This window comes from Ylistrum balloti, unplaced genomic scaffold (assembly GCF_031769215.1).
Source record: "Ylistrum balloti isolate Yb309-2 unplaced genomic scaffold, AGI_CSIRO_Ybal_v1 Utg369642, whole genome shotgun sequence".
In the NCBI taxonomy this organism is placed as follows: Eukaryota; Metazoa; Mollusca; class Bivalvia; order Pectinida; family Pectinidae; genus Ylistrum; species Ylistrum balloti.
Window position 1 is genome coordinate 522,004 of NW_026781902.1, and position 10,686 is coordinate 532,689.

Genomic DNA, 10,686 nt, shown 5'->3' on the forward strand with positions numbered 1-10,686 from the left:
ATTATATAAATTACCTGAGGCACGCTTTTCTGGCATGACCTCATTGAAGCACCATTAGATTACGCAGGTATATGAGTCGTTGAAATAGGTAAACTGCAGCCACGATGTTTGTGCTTAGTACGGAAACATGTTATTACGATTTACAACTTATGGAAGCACATACAAACGGTTAAACTATGTACATTGGAACTAGAATAGTTAAGATAATGATATAAAGATCATCCCTACTCGATACGGAAACATCTGTTATTGTACAACACGAGAACACTATAAATATCAGCGGAGAAGCGAAATATACCTTAGTATTCTGAAAAAAAAACAAAAATCAAACCCCCAGTTGCCACCTGTGACAGGTGGTACAGGTATCATAAATGTCATTCATTCACCCATATGTCGAGTAACATTCTGAATATGAAAGTGAATAAGAACGAGTTGAATCGATTTTGTGCGATGCATATTATTGTTATCTATATTTAACAAGAATGTAAAGCCATATGATGAAGTTTTATATTACACTCTCTCCTTTTTACTGATGTTCCATATCAAGCTACATAAATGTCTTTGTTTTCTTGTCATGAATCAGTCTGTTGTATTCTGCTGGAAATGTGAGAGTATGAACTATCATAATGTTCGTGATCTTCCAGCCGATTATTTACAATGGAACAAACTACGTCTGTTTCTTGAATTGTTTATGTTTTCTAATGAGGTTGAATTGTCAAAAGCCATCAGAATGGATTAACGCAAACCTGAATAGGAATTCCAGTACAACTTTGAATATATTTTTGAACATTTAATAATGAATGCAGTTTTTTGCACATCAGCCTTCAAAGTAACATTCACCAAGTTTGGGCGATGACAGTCTCATTATAAGCAATATGACATCTCTTTTCTCATTCCAATTTCTATTTTGACAAACTTTTTATCATGTCCAAATGCATCATTGACCGAATAGACAGGTTGACTGAACAACAAGTACTCGTTGTCACTACCAAATGGCACACACGCATGATGGGGCCCAATATGCGAAGTTGGTGGTGAACATGTATTATTGATAAGCTGTGAGGTATTTTCACATGATTTACAGGACAGCATTTGACAGTACTAGTGAACAATAAAAGTTAATATCATTTTGCAACAAAATCGAATTTCAAAAATTCAAAAATTGAAATACTTGAAAAAAAAATATGTATATACCTTGAATTTTATAAGTTCTCTAAGTTCCTCCTCCACAACTAACGATCTGTGCTAGTTATGCTGATCTCGTTCAAGCTGTCTGGTATTTAAACATTTCTTTAGGCACATTATAACAATTCTTTGTTCTTTATTTATCTATGTTTATGCGGTTGACGTCATATAACTAGGAATTCGTTTTGTTAACAATTTTCTGGGTTTATATGATCATAAAATAAATCTTATTTTGCATTAGGTTTTAACGCCATAACATCTTAAAAACGTTTTCTATTTATATAGAATCATAAAATGAATCTTATTCCTTAGCGGAGACAAGAAAAGTTCTTCTAAGGAAAATTTAATAACTATTTCTGAGTTTGGCCACCTAATCGAAAAACAACAGAAAAAGACAAATTACAACCCGCAAGTAGGAAAATAAGATGTTTGTTTGGTAAATCGTGTCGAAACAGCACAACATGGTGTGTAAATACTACATATCAACTGAAATTCGTGTTCAACATACTTACATGTCGGCGTATCCCTCTCTTTACAACAATGCTTAGATATATCATAAAACCAAATGAAAGGTAGCATTTATAAGAGAGCATGCAGCAAGTCATCGTCAAACGGTATCCGTAACTCACGTGATTTCCTCACATCGATAGGCTATGACTGACAAAGATATCTTTGAACTGGAACTGGTTACAGCACATTTACGATATAACATTTGTGCACAAATTACAGGAAGGTATTCTGTTGTGTTCCTTAACCTTCTTGATAGTAAACTAGATTTGTTGTATTTACACATCTTGATTGTTTATGTATTAATGTAAAGGAATTACATTGTATCTATATAGAAAACTGTAGACTTATACTCAGGTGTTAGATTTTGAACAGTATGACATGATATGTGACAATAACTAATTCTGACTACAGTTCTGTTTTATCTCAAACTCAGAGTCAGACTACCCAGACGACATGGCTATACCTTTCTATATCAATAAGCTGTACAATTTGTTGACATTTTACAGTACATCGTACTTCAGCAAAAGCACATTGCTAGATATCACTGATAATGGGTTTTGAATCGCCATCTTAACATTCAGACATAAATTTAATATAAGGAGTCCAGCCCTCGAGCCGCTTTTTATCCACTGAGATACGTGCACAGAGGATTGTAAAGGAACAGCGAATGTCTATACGATTGAAAATATTACATTGGCCAATGAAAGTTTCCGTTCTTGAATTCACAACCTTTACATACCGCAATCCAAGATGTCTCATTGGACTTAGTTGTGACAATGTAAAAAATCATTATAATATGTTTTGCAGTCGACAGCAGTTTGCGTGGGATACGGTACAAGCCTTTTAAACAAAAATATTGTTGACAGTGTCTCAGTGTTTTTAAATGTATTTAGAAACGTATCTGCAATGCTGCTTGTTAATTGGTTTTCAAACTTCTACCCGCAGATCTAGAGTTCCATAGTCCAGCTATGCTGGAACTAAAACTGAACATTACCAAACCCCGAAAGTCTTGAAGAAACGTGTGACACATACATTTATTTACATCTAAAAGGTTAATATGTATCTTGATGGATGAGAGGATGACATTTTTTGAACGCGTGAAGCATTTCAAATCTCGGAAGAGGAGTAGTAAAAGCGATACTTTAACCATTAACGAAGCTTTACTATCAGTGCCGATAAGTTCTTTTTTCTAAAAAACATGCCCCTTTCCTAACTCGCCGTGCCCAAATCTTTATACATGTTTAAGTCGCCCTGTTATTGCAGTCATTGGCATTGTATAGTTATAGTAAGCGACACCTAATTTGAACCATATCCTTGCTAAGAGGATAATAATACATACCAAAAGAGTGCAGCTCTCTATGACAGGAAAGGGAACGACAAGTCAAGCGCATTTTCCGTAATATTTCAAAGGAACTAAATTACTTATATTTGTATATGAATTGTGTAATATCAGAAAAACAGAATCTAAACAATCACTTTAATTTCATTACAAAGTAAAACAATCAGTATCTGCCGTTCATGCACTGAACCAATGGAAATATTCGAAAGAAGGGCGTATAACATGATTTAAAGAGCAGTAAATAAGACAGCAAAGTATCAAATTATAATAAAACTTAACATTATTCACAGCAAAGAATGATGTGAAAACTACAACCACACGCCAAACTTCACGTAATCGTTAATTGGTAGAGCGAACAAAAATAGGTAATGTTACGAAAAGTGTAAAGTTGTAATCAGCAGCATGTCATTGTGCTAAAAACATTTCATCAATACACTTAGGGCTAAATATCAGCAGACTTGATATCTAGGACGCACGGGTGTAATTCTACAATGATATTCCAATTACAAACCAAACAAACAAAAAAGGGAATATTCATCTAACTTGTATGACCCCGTTCTATTAGCGGGGTGCATCTGCACTTTAGATTCGTTTGTAATCACATGAGGCGGTACACACTTGTGAATTATTATAGGTAGTATTTCAGCACTCATTATTACAGTCTCTGCGCTTTAATGAAAAAGAGCTGCAAATCGTAATATCAGACTGTGACAAATTAGTGGTGTACGGGGTACATGCACTCTTATCTGTATGTTAACTTAGCAATACATTGCCACACAACGATAAATGTGTGTTTATGTGGTAAAGATACAAGTACCTTGCAATGAGTTATTTATTGATGCTTTACGTCCTATTAACAGCCAGAGTCATTGAAGAAGTTGCCATGTTTGGAAGGGTAGGAAAGCCGGATTCTTAGAGTAAAACCACCGACCAGCAGGCAGTACCTTGCGACTGCCCCACGTGATCTAGAGGTGCAGGGATAACGATAAATAATAATAATAAAAAAATAATAAAAAAACCAAAACACGAGTTTTTAAAAACAACCGCTTTCAGTACGTGCACAAGCATCACAGTATGTTGTCGTGCATCAGAGCAAGCACCTGTCAGATTAAAATCATAAAAGTGCAACTTTCTGTCGTTTTTTATAATACACTATGTAAAAGGTCGTTTTACCAGAAATATATACTTTTATTCACATGGAATATATAACGGTTATATAGAGATCCTGAAATAACTATAGATAATAAAGAAAACTAATCATCGACTGTAAAGGCTATTTATAGTTTTAGGGTATTTCCAAAGTGATCAGGAGCAAGCACTTGTTTAACGGGACCTGACTAATTTTGCCAACACAGTAGGATTTGCTGCTAACTGTGTGTACATCACAAGTTATTTCATGTTATGACTCAGCAAAATAATGACATGTCACAATCAAGGCAAAAAAATTACCCGCGCTGAGCTTGAACATGAACTGAATGTCAAAACCGCGACCTGTCAGTAAACCGGTTTGCCGCTAAGAGATTAACAAGGCGTTCATCTTGCCACCAAATCACATCAAAGGCATTGTAAGAAAACCAAATTGTATTCATGTGATTATGATGATATAGGTCTACATGTGTATTTAGTTTTAGATGTATGAGGCACATAAATGTAAACATGTATGGACATCCCTTCGTGTATACTTCCCTTACTAACAAAGCACATATAGATAATGTATTTTGCGGATTGACAATAACACGAAACGAAGTTTTGCTTTTGATATACTACAAGAAACGATGTATGAAGCTACAGATTATATTAATATGACTTTACGCTGAATGAATAAAAATAAGAAAAAGGTCGTATTGGAAAGTGTTTACCTGTGATAGAAAACATTAAAAAATCACGCACAGACATAAACTCTATCAATGAAAAAATACGTTGAGCACTGAATTGTCCGAGCACTAAATCTAGCAAAGTATCCGATCACAGACCTCTAGTAAACAAGCACAAAAAAGAGTTTCACTTGGAATTGTGGGGATCAACTTTCGTCAGAAAGTTCGTACTGGTGTGACGGTTTCATTTTTATCGTTCCTAAAGATGCACACAACCAAGCAAACTTGTTTAACTTAAAGGTAAACAGGTAACTCACTACTACAGGATGGTAAAACTAATTAAGAAGTCAACATTTAATTGGGTAATTACGTTTCTCAACAAATTCAAAATCAAAAACGTATTTTATATACTGGCGGTTGACTAAACTATTAATTCTGTTATACAAACATTATCGTATGTAATGAAATTTGGGCAGACAAAAATAAACTTTTCCAATTTTAACAAGATGTTATATTTGAAAAACGATTTGGTAACCATGGCGACAACCGCGAATCAGTAAATCTCTGGTATCCTTTAGTTCCTACCCTAGTAGTTCACAATACTATGAAATCCGTAAACAATTTTTTGTTCACTTCCGTCATCAAAATGATTGTAAATTTATATTTTTCAGGCATTTCTGGTTGCTATGGTAACATCATTATTGGTAAAATATGAATTTTGTCGAAAGATTTGAAAAGCTGATATTCTCATGTTTCTTGAAGTTGCTTCCAAAAAGTTGACAAAAAGGCGTGAAAATTCATGTTGAAGCAAAATGACTTCAGTTTCATTAAAACTCCTGGGAGGTAAGGGGCTATGTAGTTGGTGAGAATACTGACTAGAAGGGTATCTTGAAGAATCTGGAATATCAAATGTATTACGATTTTGTATCGTATTCTGATATCATAGATATAGTCATAACACATTGAAATAAAACATAAAAGGAAATCTAATATTGGATAGTGATTTTTGGCAAACAGGTCAACACAGACAAGACTGACATAAATGAAAAAGAAATAAGAGGCAAAAAGAATGTTTAATGCTTTGAAACAATGCAGATCTTTGTAAATCATGTTATCTGGAATATTTAAAAGATTTAACTGGATGTAGGATTTCTTACACAAAGAAACTTAAGTGTACCAATAATTGATTTACATTCCAGAAAAGAAACGTTTTTCGTGTTTTTCCTTGACAGCAGAGTGGACAAAACTAGATACTTTTCATGAAGGATATACGCCGTTGTGCAAGAATCCAGAGATAAAAACTGTCGAATATTCTCTTCATTGAAATATGTCACATCAGGATAGAGACAATAGTACTTTTATCCTACCATTCATTAAACCAACCATTTTCATGTTTTTTAACATCTGCTGTAGGTGACAACATTTTGTATAACATTGCCACCCATTTTATAAAAGTAAATGATACATGTCAATGTAAAAGAGTAATCGCCCTATGATCCTCTAAGTTTGTCTATATACAAGTATTGTTGGTACGTCAGTAGTGTAAGATATGTTAAAATGTTTTTTACCGGTAATGCTGATCAGAAATCGATTGTAATGTCATAACACGGAACATAACGTTACGCCAGTAACTGAAAATGACTCCCTCTGTTTAATTGCGTCCTTAACATTGTGTCTTTACTTACAACCAGTCAAAATGCAACTTTAGTGAACCATATGATAAAGGGTATCTTAAATTTTATAATTTTGTTGAGACTAGAACAAAAAAAAAAAAAAACTCACTCCTTAGAGAAACTTTTAACTATGAACTTCTCGTCTCTTCGTTGATGAAGTGCATTTCGAGAGCATCAATAATTCAATTTGTAGAACTTATTAAAACATACTACAGCAGGTATCTGCCTAAAACGCAGCTGCTACACCGGAATATATGGAGTGCCTGAGCATTTCAACACCGTCTGAGGGCAACTGAAATACAGTTTTAATATGACGACAAATGAGTCTGGAAGATATAAGCTATCACATAACAACCTCCCAGATATCTATCAAGGCGACAAGGATGTTTTACCTGTTGATACTTAGCATGCTAGTAAAAAATGAACAACAGTACGTTTAGGCGTACTCCTTCAATCAACTCACCAGAGTACAAAGTACTGAAACGGTAAAGTTGTCTTGTTGGCCAATCAAAATCTTAGCTGATGGTTTAATCGTTTTAACCTTTAGGTTGTTATTGAGAGAATGTCGCTATGTGACCATTGATATTATTTTGTCTAAGGACTGAATAGCACTTACAATGGTAAAAATTGCTAAAATAAATCACCGAGAACATCCTAAATTGCTCCAGTAGAAATATATGGCTACGTATCCAGACATTACGTGAACATATGAATGTGGCTGTTACCTGTCCTTGAACATTTCTCTAACAATGTTATATCTAGTTCACCATTCATGCGATAGTAAAACTGGTCGAGACCGCCATTTTAAGGTCAATCATGATATTAAAGAGAAAAAAAAAACAAATAAAAAAAATATTCAAAAGGAAAAAGTTTGAATTTTGCCAAAAGGACATTCAAAATATGAACAGAAATTATACAATCAACACCTGCTTGTTTACAAACCAATAAAGCACCTGCTTTTGAACGGATAATTTATCGATAAATGAAGGGCCATTTATAAGCAAAAGATAGCTAAACCTATAAAGGAACCGTCTGCTTTTTATTGACAATCACCACCTTTTAAATTAAGCCAATTTCAAGTTATGCTGCGTTTCTTAAGTGAACATATATGAGCATCGAAGAAGCCGAATACCGCATATACATGAGATTGACAGAAACACAAGTCATCATGGCAAGTTTTGGAAGCAGGAATATTACCATGGAGGAACGGAAATACCATCGCATAGGTATCCATGTGACCATGCATATTATAATTAAAAAGAGTTAAATGGTTCTTGTAGGCTACTATATAATCAAAAATTGGAATTGACAGTAAGTCTATATATGTATCCAGATAAACGCCACAAATGCATATTAGACTATAACAAATAAAACTGAAATTAATGAACAAGGTCATTATCAGATGTACTTTGCTCTTGAAAAAAATAGATCAATAAATTTCATAAGAGAACATAAGTAAGACGTCAAACAGCGTGAGACAAACGCTGAGATTAAACAAAAGCCATATTGCGGATGTCGCCGAAGAAGCAGAAGATGCCTACATTGCCGGAACACTTTCTCTTTTTTGTGAACATATGAACACTGTAGATAAAGGAAACTGCAATGCTATCGTCAAGAAATGGAAAATTCACGATAACGATCTCAATAAAACGCTTATTATAAAGATGTATAGAAAGGTGCGACTGTTCATTTCATTGTAGGATGAGATCAGAGAGTGTGTTTATTAGCTCAGACGCAACAAAAATCTGTTAACGGGAAGTTGAATATTTGTATTTATTATAATTGTATTCTAAATATATTCACTGTAATTATAGTCTTATTTTTTAACATATATATCCTTGTGTTGTTTCTTCGCATATTAAAAATATTGAAGATAATTATATTTTCGAGATTTAAGACTTGTTTAATTATTCGAAACTCAAATCTCATGCTGGATGGAGGTTAACTGATGCTAAAGGTTGAAAGTCTTCTGTAATCTTAGGAAAACCAAACGATTCGAAAATTTATCGCTCAAATCATTGCCGTCTTATTGTATTAACAAGCATCATCTGGTTTCATTTGCCACAATATTTTGTAATGTTAAAAGTCTCTAATACACAGCTGAAAATAGAACAACGACCGACAATCTTCTCGCAATATTGGAGAGTTCACGACAGACTTGTGCCGTAGATCATCAACTGCTGCTCGTCCTGACAGCAAGTAATGTGATTCGGACAGGCCAAACAAATATGTCAGACTACTGTGGATACACGTAACATGGTATCATTTCAAGCACGTCATTTACCAACTGTCTCCCTGTAAAGGATATCTTGTTTTTCTTTGACAAGTTTGCCCTCGTTTTATCGTGGTTAGTTTTAATTAAGATTTCGTTGACATTGGTATACCATTTTGGAAGTGTTCGATGCTCCTTAGTCTGCTTGTTGCTTTTATTGTTATGCTGTTTATTCTCTTTCGGGAACGTGAAATTACTTACTTGGATTGACCAAAATTTGCTTGATTGGTATCATCGTTGATGCAGAAGACGCCTACCTTACTCTTTCGGAACACCTGGTCTTCTTCTCCGTGTATATTTTCAGAAGAGTTTATAATATTTTTTTGATCATATCTTATCCTATTTTTATTGAATATGAGTTTGGACCATGATTCTGTTGACAAGTGTATAAATTGTTTTCATCAATATGGCGATTTGCTGTTTCGTACACTTTTTGTAATGTGTTGTTGACCTTTTTTGTAGTTATCGATACATTTATGACAAGATTGTATTAAAATCTATGAATAGCATCTAAAGAATTTAATTATCTCTTAACGAGGATATCTAATCGGAAACTGTGTAGAAATAGATAAATACACATTAACAATAAGGAGATATTGTGGTATATAATAAATATCGCACTTTAATGTTCCAAGGCTAGACTTATTTGAGTAGTGACTTGGCTAATGATATATACATTACGTATTTAAAGTTCTCTCGAAATGATCCGATTTATAAAAATTATGACATGTTTCAATGGTTGCGCTGGTGCAACTCGATCTAGTTTTTGACGTGACAATTTTCCCCAAAGAACCCTTTTAACTTTCAACATATCAGCCTTTTACCATCACTGGTAAGTCTTAGAAGGACGAAACAGCTGTAAAATGAAGTTTTGTTTGGTTATATGGTATCTTATTCTAAACTTACATAGAAAGGTGTTGTTCTCTGTTACGTCTTTTGACAAGTTATAACAAGCTGTAACATACCTTCCTAACAGATCAATAATCTTGAATTCAGATACAGTTAGATACTCATATCCATGCTTACAAGAGATGGAGATGACTCATAAGAGATATTTACATGCTATCAGGTTAAACTTAACGTATATTTTTTACCATTACAAATCATTAGACAGGGTCGAATTTCAAGTAACTGTAGTCTTAAATATTTCTTCATAAACTGAAAGATAAATTCACAATAAAAAGCTCCCTGAGGTGCCGATGGATGAAAATTATGGGGAACCTGGTGGTTCCGTTGTTGTTTAACCTTGTTCTCATTAGAGAACTCGACATTACTTGCTTTTATTGACCAAGATCTACATGGTGGGTGTCGTCGCTGAAACAGAAGATGCTTACTCTTCCAGAACATCTGGTCTTATTCTTGTACTTTTCGATATATTTTTTCTTTTGTTCATAGAAGTATTTTACCCTAGTTTCATCTACATTGAATTTGAATTAAGATTCTGCTGATATATTACAACTTTCCTCAGTCATCTTTAAAGATATTATTAATATTAATTATTAATGTACATTCATGGACGAGAGTCGAAATCCGTAAGGATAACGTAAGTAGATAACTGTCAAGATAGGCTCTTTCTTCATACACTAAATCTAGTGCATTGTAAATTTTGTGTTCAAAATACTAAGCGAAAATATCCGGTAGTGATGTTAAATACCAAAATTTAAAACGTTCATGTGGCGTCTTGGGTAGATATAAAAACTCATAATGATTCGACGACGTTAAGTTTGTTTGTTTGTTCGTTTGTTTGTTTGTTTGTTTGTCTGTGTGTGTGGTTTTTTTTTTTTTTTTTTTTTTTGACGATTTTTGTGATCTATTGAAGTGCATATTTACACAATGTTTTTACGCCTTCCTTCAGTAAAGAAGCAGACTTTATTTGTCATGGTATCGCCTCGT